Here is a 21,219-nt window from a genome sequence, read left to right as displayed (position 1 = left end):
TAATAACGGCAGTAGTCCTTATTAGAGATGAGCGAACAGTGTTCTATCGAACACATGTTCGATCGGATATCAGGGTGTTCGCCATGTTCGAATCGAATCGAACACCACGTGGTAAAGTGCGCCAAAATTCGATTCCCCTCCCACCTTCCCTGGCGCCTTTTTTGCACCAATAACAGCGCAGGGGAGGTGGGACAGGAACTACGACACTGGGGGCATTGAAAAAAATTGGAAAAAGTCATTGGCTGCCGAAATCAGGTGACCTCCATTTTAGACGAATAGTGGATTTCAAATCCGGGTCATATGAGAATGTGAACTTTGTGACTATGAGACAGGGATAGCTGTACAGGCAGGGATAGCTAGGGATAACCTTTATTTAGGGGGGAATGTTATTAAAAATAACTTTTTGGGGCTCTATCGGGTGTGTAATTGTGATTTTTGTGAGATAAACTTTTTCCCATAGGGATGCATTGGCCAGCGCTGATTGGCCGAATTCCGTACTCTGGCCAATCAGTGCTGGCCAATGCATTCTATTAGCTTGATGAAGCAGAGTGTGCACAAGGGTTCAAGCGCACCCTCGGCTCTGATGTAGCAGAGCCGAGGCTGCACAAGGGTTCAAGCGCACCCTCGGCTCTGATGTAGGAGAGCCGAGGGTGCACTTGAACCCTTGTGCACCCTCAGCTCTGCTACATCAGAGCCGAGGGTGCGCTTGAACCCTTGTGCACACTCTGCTTCATCAAGCTAATAGAATGCATTGGCCAGCGCTGATTGGCCAATGTATTCTATTAGCCTGATGAAGTAGAGCTGAATGTGTGTGCTAAGCACACACATTCAGCTCTACTTCATCGGGCTAATAGAATGCATTGGCCAGCGCTGATTGGCCAGAGTACGGAACTCGACCAATCAGCGCTGGCTCTGCTGGAGGAGGCGGAGTCTAAGATCGCTCCACACCAGTCTCCATTCAGGTCCGACCTTAGACTCCGCCTCCTCCGGCAGAGCCAGCGCTGATTGGCCGAATTCCGTACTCTGGCCAATCAGCACTGGCTAATGCATTGTATTGGCTTGATGAAGCAGTGCTGAATGTGTGTGCTTAGCACACACATTCAGCTCTACTTCATCGGGCTAATAGAATGCATTGGCCAATCAGCGCTGGCCAATGCATTCTATTAGCGTGAACTGAGTTTGCACAGGGGTTCTAGTGCACCCTCGGCTCTGCTACATCAGATTGCTACATCTGATGTAGCAGTGCCGAGTGTGCATCAGATGTGTAGTTGAGCAAAACTGACTCAGCACTGCTAAGTCTGCATTCGCATAGGAATGCATTGGCCAGCCTTCGGCCAATCAGCGCTGGCTCTGCCGGAGGAGGCGGAGTCTAAGGTCGGACCTGAATGGAGACTGGTGTGGAGCGATCTTAGACTCCGCCTCCTCCAGCAGAGCCAGCGCTGATTGGCCGAATTCCGTACTCTGGCCAATCAGCACTGGCTAATGCATTGTATTGGCTTGATGAAGCAGTGCTGAATGTGTGTGCTTAGCACACACATTCAGCTCTACTTCATCGGGCTAATAGAATGCATTGGCCAATCAGCGCTGGCCAATGCATTCTATTAGCGTGAACTGAGTTTGCACAGGGGTTCTAGTGCACCCTCGGCTCTGCTACATCAGATTGCTACATCTGATGTAGCAGTGCCGAGTGTGCATCAGATGTGTAGTTGAGCAAAACTGACTCAGCACTGCTAAGTCTGCATTCGCATAGGAATGCATTGGCCAGCCTTCGGCCAATCAGCGCTGGCTCTGCCGGAGGAGGCGGAGTCTAAGGTCGGACCTGAATGGAGACTGGTGTGGAGCGATCTTAGACTCCGCCTCCTCCAGCAGAGCCAGCGCTGATTGGCCGAATTCCGTACTCTGGCCAATCAGCACTGGCTAATGCATTGTATTGCCTTGATGAAGCAGTGCTGAATGTGTGTGCTTAGCACACACATTCAGCTCTACTTCATCGGGCTAATAGAATGCATTGGCCAATCAGCGCTGGCCAATGCATTCTATTAGCGTGAACTGAGTTTGCACAGGGGTTCTAGTGCACCCTCGGCTCTGCTACATCAGATTGCTACATCTGATGTAGCAGTGCCGAGTGTGCATCAGATGTGTAGTTGAGCAAAACTGACTCAGCACTGCTAAGTCTGCATTCGCATAGGAATGCATTGGCCAGCCTTCGGCCAATCAGCGCTGGCTCTGCCGGAGGAGGCGGAGTCTAAGGTCGGACCTGAATGGAGACTGGTGTGGAGCGATCTTAGACTCCGCCTCCTCCAGCAGAGCCAGCGCTGATTGGCCGAATTCCGTACTCTGGCCAATCAGCACTGGCTAATGCATTGTATTGGCTTGATGAAGCAGTGCTGAATGTGTGTGCTTAGCACACACATTCAGCTCTACTTCATCGGGCTAATAGAATGCATTGGCCAATCAGCGCTGGCCAATGCATTCTATTAGCGTGAACTGAGTTTGCACAGGGGTTCTAGTGCACCCTCGGCTCTGCTACATCAGATTGCTACATCTGATGTAGCAGTGCCGAGTGTGCATCAGATGTGTAGTTGAGCAAAACTGACTCAGCACTGCTAAGTCTGCATTCGCATAGGAATGCATTGGCCAGCCTTCGGCCAATCAGCGCTGGCTCTGCCGGAGGAGGCGGAGTCTAAGGTCGGACCTGAATGGAGACTGGTGTGGAGCTATCTTAGACTCCGCCTCCTCCAGCAGAGCCAGCGCTGATTGGTCGAGTTCCGTACTCTGGCCAATCAGCACTGGCCAATGCATTTCTATGGGGAAAAGTTAGCTTGCGAAAATCGCAAACTGACAGGGATTTCCATGAAATAAAGTGACTTTTATGCCCCCAGACATGCTTCCGCTGCTGTCCCAGTGTCATTCCAGGGTGTTGGTATCATTTCCTGGGGTGTCATAGTGGACTTGGTGACCCTCCAGACACGAATTTGGGTTTCCCCCTTAACGAGTTTATGTTCCCCATAGACTATAATGGGGTTCGAAACCCATTCGAACACTCGAACAGTGAGCGGCTGTTCGAATCGAATTTCGAACCTCGAACATTTTAGTGTTCGCTCATCTCTAGTCCTTATTCTTTGTCAATTCTAATTCTTTCTATTCACAATTATAATCTCTAGTATACCCAACTCTCCACTACAGTGCACAGAATACATAATCCAAGATGATGTTGTGTCAATTTCTAATATCACAAGTTTTATTAAAGGTATTAAGGCTAAGGCCCCATGTAGCAAGTCGCAGCAAAAAAGCACAGCGAGAAAAATCGCAGCGGCAACACATCACATTTTTCTCCACAGCGCTTTTCACAGAAATTGCTCAGAGGTTTTTCTCTTCTGACTTTTACTTCCACTACACCTATAGGGAAATCGCCAGAGTTTCCGTAGGTATAATTGAAATACAATTTTGAAAACCGCAACGGTTTTGGAAAAATCACAGCGTCTCTGCTGTGCGTATTTTTCTGCTATGCGTGGATGGGATTTGTTAGAATCCCATTCCCATTGCAGTGACTTTAAAATGCCGCTGTTTTGGGGGCTATGTGGGGCCCTGGCCCAAAAAAGGAATTTCTTTAAGCAGGTAGTGAGTGAGTGGATTCAAAGATTTCACTGCACACATAGAATCTTACATATGGTCATCAGCTCTGCTGGTCATCTACAGTGGCAGCCAAAAAAACTGCACCATTGCACAAAATGTAAAGATTGTAGCGAAAATGATTTCTTGTCTTTTTCTATTTCTATCCTCTTCTCTCCTGGATGACAAGTATTTGGCAATTTTGAACATGTACATTTTGTACATTTTTCAGTCAGTAGTAGGAGGTATACATATCATCTGCAGGGACTCCATTATTATGCATCACATACATTTGACAAAATCCACTGGTGGTGCAGTTTTTTTGGCTGCCACTGTAGATCCCAAGGCATACCTTATATCCTCTCATATTATCATGTTTTTGCTCTAGAGTGCCCATATATGAAAGAATGAGTTCTGTAAATCTTCAATTCTCATTTACAGAATAGAGCAACAATTATAACTTGCATCCAGTGAAAGGTCTGATGTGAAGGCTGTTCTGTAATGCTGCAGATGTCAAGGTGCACTCATTAAAGAGATCTGATAGTTAGCAGACCCATTATTAAACAGCAATAAAACTACAGAAAGCGTTGTCTATTCAGTGGCAGCTATACTTGTTACCCGCACCTTTAATTAGAAAGACAGAAAATGTGAGCTACAATACTTAAGATTTAGAAAAGTAGTGCAAGCAATACCAAGCGCAATAAAGTGTATAGTTATGATATTTCTAAGTACCTTCTTATATCATGTTCCATGAAAATTTCTACTTCAGATCTATAATATTCTGCAGTGTATGTTGCAATATAAGTTTATTGTGCATACAAATATTAGTGGTGTCTACTGTATAGAGGTACGCAGGTACCTAGTGCCTGATGGGCCCATATGAAGACTCATAAGCCATAAAAGAAGACATGAGTACTCTAATAGCCCATGGTGGGTGCGGGACCTGTTACAAATGCCTCATAGCTTTCTACATTAAACTGATCTTTTAAGAGGAGTCATTCTGCAGATCCCCTTTTTATTATATGATTTAATGGCTTGGACATGTAGTTATTATTATAGACGTTATTCGAATCTATGTCTTATCCTGTTGGCTGCCCATCTGCATGTGTGCATTAGTTATTAAGACTATGTTTTCTCTTTTTTTTCTTGCGCTAAGATGATTAGACTGACTCCACAGAACCTATATAAGAAGTGGTGACAGAAGTTCGGTGGGCTCTAATCCTTTGGCAGAATTCCTTTCATTAAAACATTCCTAATATTTTGAGTTTATAGATTCTCGTGTCTCCATGGTATCAGACTACAATTTCACAATGAATGTAGTCTGCTCCTGCAGACAGTATCGCTTTTATCTGCTAACCTTTTGACAAACAGGGGGCAAAGACATGGTTACTATATACATTTTATAGAGTGAGACAGCATACATTATGAACTACAGATATCTGTATTTGTACTGCACATTGAATAGGCATCAACATCTAAGTACAATCTCATTAATGTATGTACCATATACAAATTACATAACAAAACACTGCTGTAAACAGGTGTATGGACAACGCAGAGTACAGTATATTAGTTACTGCACATAAAAGAGAAGAGGAGGTCAGACTCATCCCTCATTTACTACTAGGGATAACCTGGACTCTCAGACTGTTTGAAGTTCTCATTAGTTGTGCATTATAGATAGTTCAATGGGACTTGTCAGATCTGTACTAATTGCTCAACAAATCAAGAGTCTTTTAATCATCAGATGTAAAGAAGTTTTCCTTTCGAAGTCTAAGCAGAACCAAGTAAACAAAATATTTTCCTTTAGTCGGTGTTTTCATATGCCCAAGCACAAGGCATTATTGGCAGGATAGCTAATATGACCACTATTATTGGCAATTATTAACTATTGATTAAACGAACAAATATAGTACACTGTATAAAATATAACAAGCTATGGTTCCTGCTTGGATCATATTCAGATACCGCTTGCAAAATGCAGAATAATTCATCTAAATTCCCTTTTTCACTTCAGTAGGTAAACAACAAAATTTCAATTAATAGTGTATTATAATACGTTTGTACTACGCAAAAACACACAATGCCGTCACATATCTGTAGAATCGCGTTAGTTCTGCCTTGTACTAACCTGATACAAATGGCCTACAGTATGTCATTGATGAGTGCTTTCTGTTATCAGACATCCTTCTGTACCAGACTAATGAAAAGCAACATGTCTATAAATCTGTCAACATCACATTACAGTAAGCTAGAACACAATGCAGCCCTGTAAGGCTCCAGAAACAGCCTTGCCTAGTGATTCATTTACAGAGGAAGCCATGCTTCCTTATCATAAGGAACTAATTGATTTGTTAATTTTTCCAGTAAAAGTCAACTTTGAGGAACACACATGGGTGTACTATGCGCTGACTCCTGTTCACAAAAAACTAATGCAATAGTCAGATTAGTATTAGCTTGGTAGGCCAGCTATTGTCAATGGCTTAGGCCGGTTGCTGCAACTGGCCTGCCGTGATTTAAAAGCTTGGGCCACACACGGGGAACATGGGGATGTCCCCGTGTGCTGCCCATGCATGGGCCTTGCTTCCGTGGCTCCTTTCATTACATGAATAGGAACCACAGAAGCACGGCTGCAAAACAGGACAGGAATAGGAGCTGTCCTATCTGATGAGGCCCAGATTGTCGGCACACGAGACTGTGAAAATCACAGTTGTATGTATGGGCCCAGAGAAAAGTGTGCTATCTGTAAAATACTTGGATAGCACACTGACCCACACCACGGTCTTCTACAATCAACCTTATAACAACTTCTAGGAGACAATGAGATTGGAACTTTGAGAAGATCAGGTTCCCTAGAAATAACTTTAATGGTGTCATCTGGACGAAAAAGAGAAAGATGACAAGTTTAATGTAAAGGTGGACAGATACAATATTAATTATCACATACACATGAATAAGACGATTGAAGAGCTATAGAGAAGACAGAATGTCATGTGGGATCAATGGCACCTAATAATATCTAGCTAATCTTTATCTATTATACAGCTTGTTACTATAGGCCCTAGGACTAGGTTTGTTTTTAGTCTAATGATATGTTTAGAATGTATAGTATATCTGCTTAATATTAGTAGCACATGGCGCTCTTATCCATCAACTCATAAATTTCAAATGTGGGAAAACGAATTATAAATTGCGAGTCAAAATGTTGTTTTTCTGCATGTTAAATCCATCATGATAGATTCATATGATACATTTATTCTGGACAAGTCGTAATTTTTCATCCAGTAAATTACAATGTTGCTATCCGAAATCTAATCTATGTATATTAAAGGGGTTTTTCATAATGACAAATTATCACCTACCTACAGGATAAGTGATAAGTGTCTATCCTCTAGGAGTCCCACAAATGATAAGAAGTAGGGTCATGTGTCCCACTCTTGAATGGAGAAATGGCCATATATGTACGCCCCACTGAAAGTCAAAAGGCTGAAGAAGATAGCCACTATACTTGACTCTCTGCCTAAGTCCCATACAGACTAAATGGAGCAATGGAAAGAATGGAAGCCCACCACGCTGCACCCCTCAACACTCTCTCTTTCTGGAAATTAGCAAGGGCAGAGTAAAAATCTCACTTGTGACTGTTCAAGAAGGCTCAAACCAGAGGTTTATGATGTGATATAGAAACAATAATAAATCTGCCCTAAAATGTGATATTCCTAAAGCGTTCAATTTTATATCACAGCTGAATGTCCACCTGTCCTATATTCCACCATGAAGCTTAAGGTCTCATGTTCTCCAGCAAATAAGATTCTAAAGAAAGTTGGTGTTATTCTGAAAGTGATATTTTATGTAACGGCCTCCATTTACGTATAAGACTAGCATGACTACAACACTATGTGTAAAAATAACATTTCTATATTAGGATTGGTAATAAAACTTGTTTTAACTGTTTTAACTCTTTTGTGTTTTCCTCTTGAGCAACTACTCTCACAACAGGGAATTCTATCAATCTATGAAGAGATTTTTAGATAATGCTGAACATGGGGGGACATATATCACACCTTGTATGCCAGTTTCCTGATGTACATGGAATAAAAAAAGTTGTGACTTTTTCCTCTTTTATGCCACCCTAGCCACTTTACTGAAATGGGGTGTGACGTGGACACAGGACCCCTGGCCCCATCAGATTTATGATCATTGACGCTAATTTACTAGCATACCGTATATAATGCCTGAAATCTATGCAGCCCAGGGGTGGTCAAGTACGGTCTTAGCTCTCACCATTAATTTACCTGGTTTCTACCTAGGAGGTAGAAACCAGAAATCTAAGAGGTAGATCTTTTTGGATATAGATTCCATCACTATAAAGTCATAATGGATAAATCTATAGTACTAGCATTATTGTGAACTATCAAAATCATTTACAGTTATATGTCTTTTTAATATCTTGGTTGATCCATTAAATCGATTTTATATTAGACACATAATGTAATTATGTGCATTTATAGACTAAGTATCTTACGGTTAGACACAGTATATTTAACATATTGGTCATAGATTCTGACTTAAAAGGAACCAATCTGATATGCAGTCAGGAGGTTAGAGAACACAAGGAACTGAGAAAACTAAAATATACTTTTGTGAGAAAAGATTCTGAAAAACTTGTAATTTCCTGGTCTAAATCCCTGCACATTCTGGGCTTAGGAGTGCAGTGATCAGTCCTATCTACAGATTTACAGCCTTATCTGTATGAGAGAGTATACAGATTATTGAGTTAGCCCACCCAGTAGACTCCTAAGCCCAGACAGAGTAGTGATTTAGAGCTAAAAATTACAAGTTATGTATTTCAATAAATTTTGCACAGATGAATAGTACAGGTGACTACAAAAAACTTTGTTATATATCTTATCAGAGAGAAATGCCTCTCTCTGCCCCCTATCAGGCTATTTTCATGCTCCCCCTAGATCACTGACATATCAATCTTGACATGGACTACAGGTCACATTACTCAGATGAATCATTAGGAGCTTTCTATCACAACCAAAGCACTTTACTCACAACAGTACATGTCAGTACTTCTCTAGATATGTCCTGAAAGGTCCTGGGGTTGTTTATAAATGAGTGAGAGAGCTGACTCTCCTGAAACATCAGGTATGCTCTAAAAGGTATCTCTAGTTATAAAACAACTTATCATAAATGAACAGTACAGAGGAATATAAGAAACGTTGTACTATATCTTTTTACAGAAATATGCATAGAACAACTGCCAATAGCAGAAGCTTCCATGCTATGCTTTGTGCGCAATAGGACAAAAACACTGTTTAGTCCCATCCTCATGGCTAGGTACATCAGAATCACACTAGTGTTACCTCTCCATTGCTCAGGTGCATCAGGGACCCTTAACAATGAAGAGGCAGACCACTAAAACAGCGGTAACACATGGAGTCCGATGGACAACATTGGCTATAATGGGAGTTTTATTAGGTGTCTCTCATTATCAAACTGAAACCGGTGGAGGAAAAAGTCCTCCATGCAAGACTTTTTCCTCTGCTTATTTTTGGCGAAGCCTAAGACTCCGCAGCAGATGTCAAGGTAGACTGACAAAGAGAAAGTGAAAATAAATTTCTTTACTTTTATCATTCATTTCTAGGTTTAATGTTCCTTTAAAACTAGACAATTTTAATGATCAAAAGAGTTTAAAATAATAATTTCATCAGACATATTATTACTGTTAAATGATCTGTATAGTATGAAATTACTTATCGGAAACAAGATACTATTCTAACAAACCCATAGTGTTACAAAAGTGAAGAGCATTATTTTAAAGAGCCTATTGAATGTATTGAATCAAAACATTTTAATAGGTGATTAAAATGAGCTATTTAGGGCAGATTCACACGTGGCAGATTGTATCAGATATTTCTGTAACTATCCCATTCAAAAGAAAAAAAGAATGTTTCTGATTAGAAAGTGAATGTCCAATAATACAAATCTGATGATTCAAGAGTTGCTGAAAGGGTTAAAGATATTATTTCTAATATGCTGAATAAATAGCGCCTCTGTTATTACCAAACAACACTAATTCTTACTCAGAAAAGCAAATATATAACAATATCAAAACGTTGAATCAAATTGAAAAGATAACTAGTGGGAAATGAGAAAGTTGAGAAAATTGTACAAATTTATCAATGGTATATTTAGGTGGACCAGTAGAGGGGAAGATGAGGAGAGGGTGTAGGAAGGTGAATGGAAAAGGATCAAATGTCTGCCACGTTGTTTAATGTGCTGTCATTCATAAAATGAGTTTCTTCTCCATTTCAACTCATCTATTAGTTTTCCGACATGACAGTCAACTACACATTGGTGTCATAATAAAGATTAACGATTGCTTTCACCATGCCAAGGTAATGAGAAAAAGACTGAGAATAAGTAATGGACAAATGGGGTGTCAATAGGGTCCGACTTAGCATGAGACCACTATATTTCTTGTACAGTTTACGCTAGGTTCACACCTACACTCAGGTTTCCATTTGTGGGGTTCACTTGGAAATCTTAAAAAAGCGGGTACCTGCGGAAACCGTGGACTAAATAGACTATAATGGAGTTTGCCTGGTTTTCTCCCAATAAAATGGCGGAAAAATGCAGAGAGCAAAGTCAGGCTTGCAGGGCTTTTCCCTCTGCATTTTTAAAGCAGAATGTGGAACGGAATCCCAGCGGGGAGACCGGGCGCAGGTGTGAACCTAGCCTTATAACAGTCCATTATAAGAGATACTAGATCATAGTCACAAGTTTATCAAATGACCGGAGTAGGGTTGTGGAGCAGAATTTGAAGTCAGAGTTGACAAGTCTGTACATTGAGTAGGCCGAACCACCAACTCTGACTTCTCTATTTTCCAAAGCCCAAATTTGACTCTAGTTTCAACTTCTTCGTAAATGGCTTACAGCTATGATCAGACAGAAAAAACAGTAAAGCTTCTATGATTAGAGAAAAAAAGTCAGTGATGGAGAGCACAAGAGAGGAACAGACCACAAAAAGCAGTGTCATGACCCTCAGATGAGAGCAAGAAGAAATAGAAGCTGGAGAGTAAACCTTATTACTTTAGATGGAGGGAGTGCCCCCTTGTCTTAAATGGAAGAGCTTTTACCCATACTTCTTGTATGGGCCATTTATAGATTTATACAGAAATATTATATCTAAAACGCTTCTTCTCAAGAACAAACAAAAAAATTACTAAATTATACAATAATTCTGAAACAGACAACCATTTCTTACAGAGCTTTCTTCCTTGTCTTGGCCAGTTGTTGGAACATTCTCATAAAAAGCATCTATATTTTCCTTCTGTGATTTTGTCTGGCATCATCTGAGGGTCATGACTTCTGTCTCAGAGGGATTGAAGCCTTTTTTGTGGTCTGTTCCTCTCTGTAGTTCCCATAATCGCTGGCTTTTTTTTTTTTAAATTAAAATTAGAGGTGCTTTGCTTGCCGAAGTGACTACAGCCCTGCCGAGAACCATGAACAATGTTCATATATTTGTTAAATATTGTATTAAATATAAAATCCAGCAGAAAGATAAATAATAAAGATGACATGTACATCGTACAATAAAGAGGAATCCCCTGCCAATTGTTACCAGCTCAGTAGTGTTTCCCAGCTTCGAAATTCTATGGAGAATTGACATCTGCTAGGATTCAGACATATGCTTAGAAAGACCATTTAAAACCTATAGTAAGATCACTATGAAAGTTGCTCCTTAGCATCTGGCAATAAGTTTCCACTTTATTATTAATTGAATATGTTAAGGTTTGTCTTACTTTGTGAGGAACATCTGGGAGAATTCTAAATAAAAAAAGTTGACTTATGCTTCAGATGATTTTTTCTTTGGGGTTATTAGCAGATCTCTCAAGAAGCCAGATTCCTCTCAATTTCTTGCTAACCTCTTTGTAATGTTTTTTGCCATTTCCAATTTTACAGATGTGTTGGCTGAGATAATCTACCTCACCGGCTGGTACTGAACATGCACTTAAACTCAGGAGGATACAGTTAGTGAAGCTGAGCGAATCTAAAGAGCTGTTAGTAAAAGATACATATGGGTTAGGAGTCCTGCTATGTAAAACCTGCAAGAAGTTAGTAATCTCAGTAGGAAAACAACCTTCTTAATTGACATCTTCAATTAAAACAGTTATCTCTTCAGTGGCAGATTTTATTTTTCATTTACATATATTTGCTAAAGCAAAAACACATCTTCTAATCTTGATGCAGTCATGTGCCCTTTTTACATATAGCAGACTAAAGTTAAAGGGGTTTTACAAGTTATATAAATTTGTGGCCATATGCAGGGAATGACTATATACAGTCCTATGAAAAAGTTTGGGCACCTCTATTAATCTTAATCATTTTTAGTTCTAAATATTTTGGTGTTTGCAACAGCCATTTCAGTTTGATATATCTAATAACTGATGTACACAGTAATATTTCAGGATTGTAATGAGGTTTATTGTACTAACAGAAAATGCGCAATATGCATTAAACCAAAATTTGACCGGTGCAAAAGTATGGGCACCTCAACAGAAAAGTGACATTAATATTTAGTACATCCTCCTTTTGCAAAGATAACGGCCTCTAGTCGCTTCCTGTAGCTTTTAATCAGTTCCTGGATCCTGGATGAAGGTATTTTGGACCATTTCTTTCTACAAAACAATTCAAGTTCAGTTAAGTTTGATGGTCGCCGAGCATGGACAGCCCGCCCTCAAATGATCTGAAAACAAAGATTGTTCAACATAGTTGTTCAGGGGAAGGATACAAAAAGTTGTCTCAGAGATTTAACCTGTCAGTTTCCACTGTGAGGAACATAGTAAGGAAATGGAAGAGCACAGGGACAGTTCTTGTTAAGCCCAGAAGTGGCAGGCCAAGAAAAATATCAGAAAGGCAGAGAAGAAGAATGGTGAGAACAGTTAAGGACAATCTACAGACCACTTCCAAAGAGCTGCAGCATCATCTTGCTGCAGATGGTGTCACTGTGCATCGGTCAACAATACAGCGCACTTTGCACAAGGAGAAGCTGTATGGGAGAGTGATGAGAAAGAAGCCATTTCTGCAAGCAAGCCACAAATAGAGTTGCCTGAGGTATGCAAAAGCACATTTGGAGAAGCCAACTTCATTTTGGAAACAAAGATTGAGTTGTTTGGTTATAAAAAAAGGCGTTATGCATGGCGTCCAAAAAGAAACAGCATTCCAAGAAAAACACTTGCTACCCACTGTAAAATTTGGTGGAGGTTCCATCATGCTTTGGGGCTGTGTGGCCAATGCCAGCACCGGGAATCTTGTTAAAGTTGAGAGTCGCATGGATTCCACTCAGTATCAGCAGATTCTTGAGAATAATGTTCAAGAATCAGTGACGAAGTTGAAGTTACGCCGGGGATGGAGATTTCAGCAATACAATGTCCAAACACCGCTCCAAATCGCCTCAGGCATTCATGCAGAGGAACAATTACAATGTTCTGGAATGGCCATCCCAGTCCCCAGACCTGAATATCATTGAACATCTGTGGGATGATTTGAAGCGGGCTGTCCATGCTCGGCGACCATCTAACTTAACTGAACTTGAATTGTTTGTCCAAAATACCTTTATCCAGGATACAGGAACTGATTAAAAGCTACAGGAAGCGACTAGAGGCTGTTATCTTTGCAAAAGGAGGATCTACTAAATATTAATGTCACTTTTCTGTTGAGGTGCCCATACTTTTGCACTGGTCAAATTTTGGTTTAATGCATATTGCACATTTTCTGTTAGTACAATAAACCTCATTTCAATCCTGAAATATTACTGTGTCCATCAGTTATTAGATATATCAAAATGAAATGGCTGTTGCAAACACCAAAATATTTAGAACTAAAAATGATTAAGATTAAGAGGGGTGCCCAAACTTTTTCATAGGACTGTATGAGCTATGACTACCCCTCAACCTGTTCCGACCTCCAGTCCTCCCCAATCGGATAGGTTCACATGGCTACAGCCAGGAGGTGCCATATACACGCAAATCAATGTGGCAGCCAACCACTGGCCTCAGTAGGGATGTGCCATACACCAGTGAGACTAGTGATTGGCGGCAGCCATAATCTGTGTATAAAGACACCCCCCCCCACCTTCCCACTGCAACCAAAGGTCCTGGAAGCAGTAATGAGAATAAGGAGCAGTCTGTCACAATGTTGTTAAAAGAATTGGTAGATAAGGACATGAGCTAAAATAGAAAGCCACTCTGCATGGAGGCTATATAATTCTACATATTCCATGCACTGTCCACTGCAATGAAATGTCTGGCTGGCAGTGGCCTTTTCCAGCAAACCTGTTTGACATGAATGGTGGGAACAGGACCTGATCCCAGGGACAGCTCCTATTTAAAAGGGTGTTGGCTTCAGGGAAACAATGTCATAAATGCCAACAACGATAATGATGTACAATAACAATTAAGGGCGGGTCCACACCTTCCGCCCGGACTCCGCTTTGCAGGTTTCCTTCTTCTGCCTGAGAAACTGGACAGGAGACGGAAACGGCAGTCAGTTTTCAAACCCATTCATTTGAATGGGTTTGCAAAGTGTCTGCCCATGAGCGACTGTGAGCGTCTTCTGCCTCTCTGCGGCAAAACCATATTTTTTTTAACTGGACACAAAGTTGGACATGCAGCTCAGCCTGAGCTGTCATTTAAACACTTGATGTGCTGACATATGTATGTGTGGATTAGTGCTCTCTTAAAGGGGTTGTAACTGTTTGCCCCTATTAGTGCGTGTATGCCTCAGACCGGCTCTGCCCGGGTGATGGGTGCTCCCAGACCGGCTATTACTGGGTGTGTGCTTGCCTGTATCTCAGGTGGGGGTTGGTGGGTCGTATTATACTTCTAAACCAGTTAGTTACACCAGCTATCCTTTCAGCTTTAGCTCAATGTTAGTCAGTCTATGTCAGTTAAACCAGATGGGGCTGCTATAGGGGCTTTGAATATCAGGTGAACACACTCTGGGGCAACACTGCAACACCACTCCATCTTTTAGTATATACCCCTACACTTTGGTGGTAGTTATTGGTGCCACCACTCTAGGCTTTTAAAGAATATCAATAAAGGTTCGAGTTTTAGTGCATTTATTTTTTGGTTTGTTAATGAGTCCGGTCTCTACAAGCATGTGCATATTATCTTTTCTGCCTAAGTATTGTGATACATAAGCCAAAGGGTGGAAGGAATAAAAGAAGTGAAGAGGAGACTGCAGGCAGACTGCTGAAACAGTGAGATGGGAGAACCCCTTTAAATGATCACTAACTATTCATGAAGGGAGTAAATGAAATGTAATATCTTTCTCTCTATTTATCATCAGCTTTTCTTCCTCCTCTTTCCTTACAAAAATCTTCATTACCTATGTTGCAGAACAGTAGCTTTTTTTCTTGCAGATTTTTCAGATTTTTCTTTTTCCCCATGAAATATTACATGTGGATTAGATTTTCCTAGAACCTACAGTGCTGTTCACCTATTAGTTCTCCTAGAATGTTGTAAATAGATTGATAGATGGGTAATACTAGTTGGAGACATGTCTCTACATAGTATGTCACTGTCCAAACAGGGCTGACATAGTCAGACGGTGTATATACATATCCCTTTCACAAAAGAATGGTAACAGTTGTCAATTTGTTAATAAATTTGAGGAGAAATAATGGAGAAACATGGGGACATGGAGATATAAGAAATTATTATTTAGAATTGTTATTTTATGGGGAATACATGTTTACTAATATAGACAAGATAGCAAAGATGAAGAGTCTTCTTTAAGCAATTTACCAGATCCAAATGCACCTGCTAACTTGAAGATATCAATGTTTTTATCTTAAAAATAAATCAAAATAGCTAAATCTCATCATATCAGACATCAACGTCTGAATACTGCCTGACATATAAAACATATTTAATTGATTACTTGCCCATCAATGAATACGCAAAGCTTTGCACCACGGGCAGGATTAGCCAATGGGCTGTTATCCGACATGAAGTCAATTATTATTAATGACAGCAGCAGTCAAGTTATTATACTATATAATGGAATAAATAAAACCTACATACACAAAAAGATGGAATACTGGAAAAGATCTTTAGATTCCAATCATCTAAAATTGTAATTACAGGCATAACTGGCAAGCAATAGTTGACTATGGAGAAGGGTTAACACGCAAAAACTAGACTTCTAGATTTATATACTGAAAGCAGAGAAAATATTTTGTTAATAAACTGCATAGCAGATAGATATAAAGACCTATCAGTTGCTTGTTTCATTACCAGGATTGATATGGTCTTCTAGCCTTATATTGATGGAAGGACAGCTTTTCTGCCTCTGATCAATGCATCCTGCTATATCTTTTGACTGGACGCCAATATCTCTTTAACTTTAGATTAATGGCGTTCATTTTGTTAAATACTGCAAAGAAATAGCCCTCATACAAAAGAAGTGAAGACCTACACTATGCAAGGTATTTTGGTCCATCAACGTATACCATACAATATGAATGTCCATTAACATATAAAAATATAGGGCAACAGAAGAAAACAAATATTTTATGCATAGAATGTGCAGGCTTCGAATCTTTATTCCCACAGAAAGAGCAAAAATGCAATTGAACACAGTTTGGCTTACACAGTCCTTTGTCAAATTCTACTGTAATGACCACCAGCCCTGTGATCCATGCATTGTTTTTGTTGGTAGAACTTATATCAAACTGTGCCCTTCAATTTTTTCTTATTAGGTTATTTTAAAAAAATTGTCATGTCTTTTTTCACAATGCATTGCTTTTTTTTTACTTTGAGCAATTTTTGTGTTAAATGGGAAAAAAAATCAGTTTAAAAAGTTTTTAAAAGGCACTTTTAAAAGTTGTTATTATTTATAAGGAACCTTTGGGACATGTTATAATTTTACATAAAAGGTTGTTAAGGATAATCCATTTTTATATGAGGCTGGGGAAGGAGAAAAAAAACAACCCAAATATACTCACCTGTCCCTGACGTTCCCGTCTCTACCACAATGGTCCGATACTGTTGCTCCTGGGTTTTGTTATGTTGGAAGTCCCCACCACATGTGACCACGGAGGCCAATCAGCAGTCTAATTAAAGGAACCAGGACATCACTCATAAATGTCACTTCTGACATCCCGTGTCCTTTCCTTAGGCTGCAAATTAGCCTCAGCGTTCATGTGCAGCGGGGACTTCCGCCAAAACAAGACTCAGGAACAGCAGGACCAGAACACGGTGGTAGACACCACAGAATCAGGGACAGGTGGGTACGGTTTAGTATTTTTCTTACCTACCGCATCTTCAAATCAAAAAGAGGATTATCCTCGACTACATTATCCAAAGCCCTTTAACTACTTAAAGAGGACCTTTCATGGACTTGGACCTGTGGTGTTATATACTGCTGAATTCAGCGCACTGTCGGCTTTCCCGATCTGTGCCCCGTGTGAAGAGCTATCAGTGCCGGTACCGTAGCTTTTTACAGTCAGAATGGTGTTTCTGACACTCTGTCAGGAATGTCCTTCTGCACAGCACCGCCTATAGCGCCCCCACCCTCTGCTCACAGTACTCGTCCATAGACGAGTATTATCAGGAGTGTCAGAAACGCCCTTCTGACTGTGAAGAGCTACGGTACCGGCACCAATAGCTCTTCACCCGGGGCACAGATCAGAAAAGCCGACAGTGTGCTGAATTCAGTGCACTGTCGGCTTTCCAGTGGTATATAACACCGCATGTGCCCAAATCCATGAAAGGTCCTCTTTAAGAACCCAGCCTATTTTAGAGACTGGGAAGGACAGGTAAAAAATAGTAATTCTGCCATCGAATTGCACTGCATAATGTATAGTAAAGAATAATACTGTAAATACCCAAGATATATAGTCTTTTCAATGTTTCACTACAAACAAAGCATTTGTTTTTGAGTTGCCAGATTCTGAAACTTTTAACTTTTTAAAAATATTTTTCAATCAAAGGAGTCGTGTAACGGTAGTTTTTATGATAAGGTTTTCATTGACATAATTTTGGAATTCATGTAACTTTTTGTATTCCATTTTTGGCTGGCGGAATAAACAAAAATAACGATATTAGCATTATGTTTTGTCTGCTGGTGAAATTAAATTATAGGTTGAGTTGTTAAGATTATGACAATGCCAAATGTGGGTATGGTTCTTATCTTTAAAATATTTTAATAGATAAAGGGTATTTTGTTTGTTATTTATTACATATATTTAACACATTTCTTTACATTTTATCAAGCACTGCCACAGTTACTTAACTACTAGGAAGTTTGATCACCAGTGCAATACACTACAATACATATGGATTGCAGTGTATTGTACCTGATACAGAACCATGTGCTATTAGAACATGCCTCTAGCATAAAAGGCTATGATAGAAGCCACAGGGGGCATTGTTGTGGGGACCTGATAGAGATGTTTAACTGACAGACCCCTAAGATGCCGTGGTCATCATCTTAGGAGTCAATGTCCGAGATCAATGTTATCACTCTCCCCCACTGCTAGTTGTCAGCTACAACTGAGCCTCCACAGTGATCGTAAAGGTTCTGTTTCAGAGCACCCAAATGTACTCCACAGTTCGTAATATGTGGTTGTTCAAATTTGGCTCCACTGAAGTTTATAAAAAACATTCATTATTTTAGATAGAGAACAAAGCCTTGTCTTATGAGGTTTATTGTCATCATATAAATTACTAGCAGTAGCTATCTTTTTTCCTACAAGTAGTTATCAGAAGCTAAAAACTGGCTATGGCACTCCAAATAATTGATGATGTAATTTCTTATTCCAGTATCCCCAGTATAAAAGGCCTTTATGGTACCATCCTCTAGGACACTATTTCCCCAACCTAGGTCGATGGATACTCTAATGCTGAGGCCACACATTGCAGAGTAGCAGTGTTTTTGTACTTCCTATATATTTCTCATTCCCATTGGCTTTGGCTTATCAAAATGTAGCAAAATTTGCAACAAAAAAAGCAGCCTTTCCGCAAAGCGAGACCTTAGCCCAAGGGTTCCTCATTATGGTTTCTCCAGAGTAGAAAAGTTGTAAGAGCTGACGCTGTGCAGTATGGAAAACAAACTGACTTTAGTCATATTTGGAGATATGAAAGTTGTAGAACCTGAAAGCAATTAAAGCAGAATATAGAACGATAGTATACTTTACCCAATACTACACAAAGCTTTTTCTATGACAGAAAAGAGAGCAGAGTTCACCAAAAGTGAAAAAAAAAAAAAAAAAACTTTTGTAAGGGTCTCAAGCTTTTACACCATAGCATCATTCATTTGTTCTACCCTAATATACCAAGATTTATGGGGGTTGTCAGAGAGGCCTATCTAGTTTCATCAAGGAGCCATCAATGTACATGTATCAGATTTTAAATTTGCAAATTCCTGACACCTGAACGGGGCCGAGGTTCGTGACACTCTGTAGAAGTATTAGCTTTCCAATAACTATCACATTTTCACATTCTAGATGTAAATAGTTTAACTATGTATGTACTGTATAGATACAGACCTATACATTGAGTGACTGTAAACACCACTACATCCCATAATTGTTTAGCACCTAATGAGTCCTAGATGGTTTACATTAATCTCAATGAGCATAAACGGTGACACATGGAAATAGAGCCATGCTTTTTGATTAACTATTTGCTAGACACTGACACCAGATGTGGGAAATTTTATGACTGAAAATTAGAAATGAAATTCAAACATTATATTGAAAAGTACTAAAATGTGTAAGGTAAAGCTTAGGTAACATTGGATAGACAATATTTCTATATATAAACATAAAAATTACTTAAAAATAAAGGGCCATTCCTATGGGACATCATACTGTGTGGAAGGGTCGAAATTAGACATTATACTGTGTTTGAGGGGCCATTATGGGGCGTTATACTGTGTCTGCTATGGGGCTGCTGTTTCCACCATCTAATAGATCTGTCCCTGATATATCCATTGCAGTCTCAGGCCTTACTATATTCCTAGGCAGCATGCCCGCTGCCTCGAGGTTGTGTTTGACTCAGACCTTTCCTGAACACCCCCATATCCAATCACTCACACACTCCTGTCATCTCCACCTCAAAAACATCTCCAGAACAAGCTTTTTCCTTACTAGAGATACATTAAAGACACTTATTGTCTCTCTGATTCATTCTCGCCTTGACTACTGTAACTCCGTACTAATCGGTCTTCCCCTCACTAAACTCTTCCTTCTACAATCTATTCTGAATGCAGCGGCCAGGCTCATCTATCAGTCTATCTATCCCTGCATTTCCTCCCTCATATCCATCTATCGCCCAACCCGTGCTCTCCGTTCACTCAATGACATAAGACTAACATCCTCTATTATCAGAATCTCCCACGCTTGTATACAAGACTTTTCCTGAGTTGCACCACTTCTCTGGAATGCTCTATCCTGGGCAATCAAATTAACTCCAAATTTATACAGCTTCAAGCGCAAACTAAAGACACTTCTTTTAGAATCCCTAAAACAAATCCTCCTCGGTTCACGCACCCATATTAAAGGACAAGACTGATGATGGTTCATACAGTAACCTCTATTCCAAAAAAGTATAAGCAATGCTACCTCCGATGCCTCCCTTGCTACTTCTTTTGTCTACTTCTACCTCATAGATTACAAGCTGTTGCGAGTAGGGCCCTCAGTGCCATTGTATGAATTGACTATTTCTTTGTAATGTATCTTTTTGTCTGTACATGAACCCTACAAATTGTACAGTGCTGCGAAATATGTTGGCGCTATATAAATAAAATCTATGATTATTATTATTATTATTATTATTATTATTACTATTATTATTATTGTACTAAATGGAAGGGCCACTATGGGACATTATACTGTCTGGAGAAGCCACTGTAGAATATTATAGTATGTTCAAATGGTGGGTTATACCATGTGGGTGCCAGAAAAGAGGGCACTATGCTGTGTGGGGGTGGGGGTTTAAGTCAAATGTTTGCTCTGTGGCCCAGTATTTGCTAGTGATGCCTTTGTGTAGAACGTTCCCTACACAGACTCTGATCAGTATCAAATTATGTAGGGATACACCTCTTTGACAAGAGAAATGGCAATGCCCATTTATTATTTGTTAATAAATTATTTGTATACATTTCAAGCAGGAATAATGGATGAACAGCACAATTCTGAGCAACAGTATTGGAAAAAATTATTCAGATTTTTTTTTTTTTGTTTAGTAAGTGCATGTATTTACATACAGACATATCAGGGCAACTGTCAGACCTTCTTTAAGTCTAACTGTTAGACAATGTCAAGAACGAAGTGTGATGGGTCATCACAGAATTGCTACCATGTACATAGCTAGAACAGTTATAAGGTATCACACAGAGGCACTGCCAGATGAGAAACATGAGTAGGTTTTATATATAAAATAGCTTGAGTTTATTATTGTATTTAACCACCTTGGAATAAGGAATATGGGCTGCTATTTCAGTGACTGCATCTGACCTCCATTAATCCACTAGTCAGTAAGATTTATGACACTATAAAAGTACATTAAGTTGTATATTATAGAAATA

The 21,219-nt window shown here is 39.9% G+C and overlaps 1 protein-coding gene across 2 annotated transcripts in view; it reads right to left on the bottom strand.

The window, feature by feature from the left end:
- KSR2 (kinase suppressor of ras 2) overlaps positions 1-21,219 on the bottom strand; it is a 360,999-nt gene that overhangs the window by 48,911 nt on the left and 290,869 nt on the right. The gene's annotated exons all lie outside the window — the stretch shown is intronic.

Source organism: Leptodactylus fuscus, chromosome 1, assembly GCF_031893055.1.
Source record: "Leptodactylus fuscus isolate aLepFus1 chromosome 1, aLepFus1.hap2, whole genome shotgun sequence".
In the NCBI taxonomy this organism is placed as follows: domain Eukaryota; kingdom Metazoa; phylum Chordata; class Amphibia; order Anura; family Leptodactylidae; genus Leptodactylus; species Leptodactylus fuscus.
This window is presented reverse-complemented; position numbering and strand designations above follow the sequence as displayed.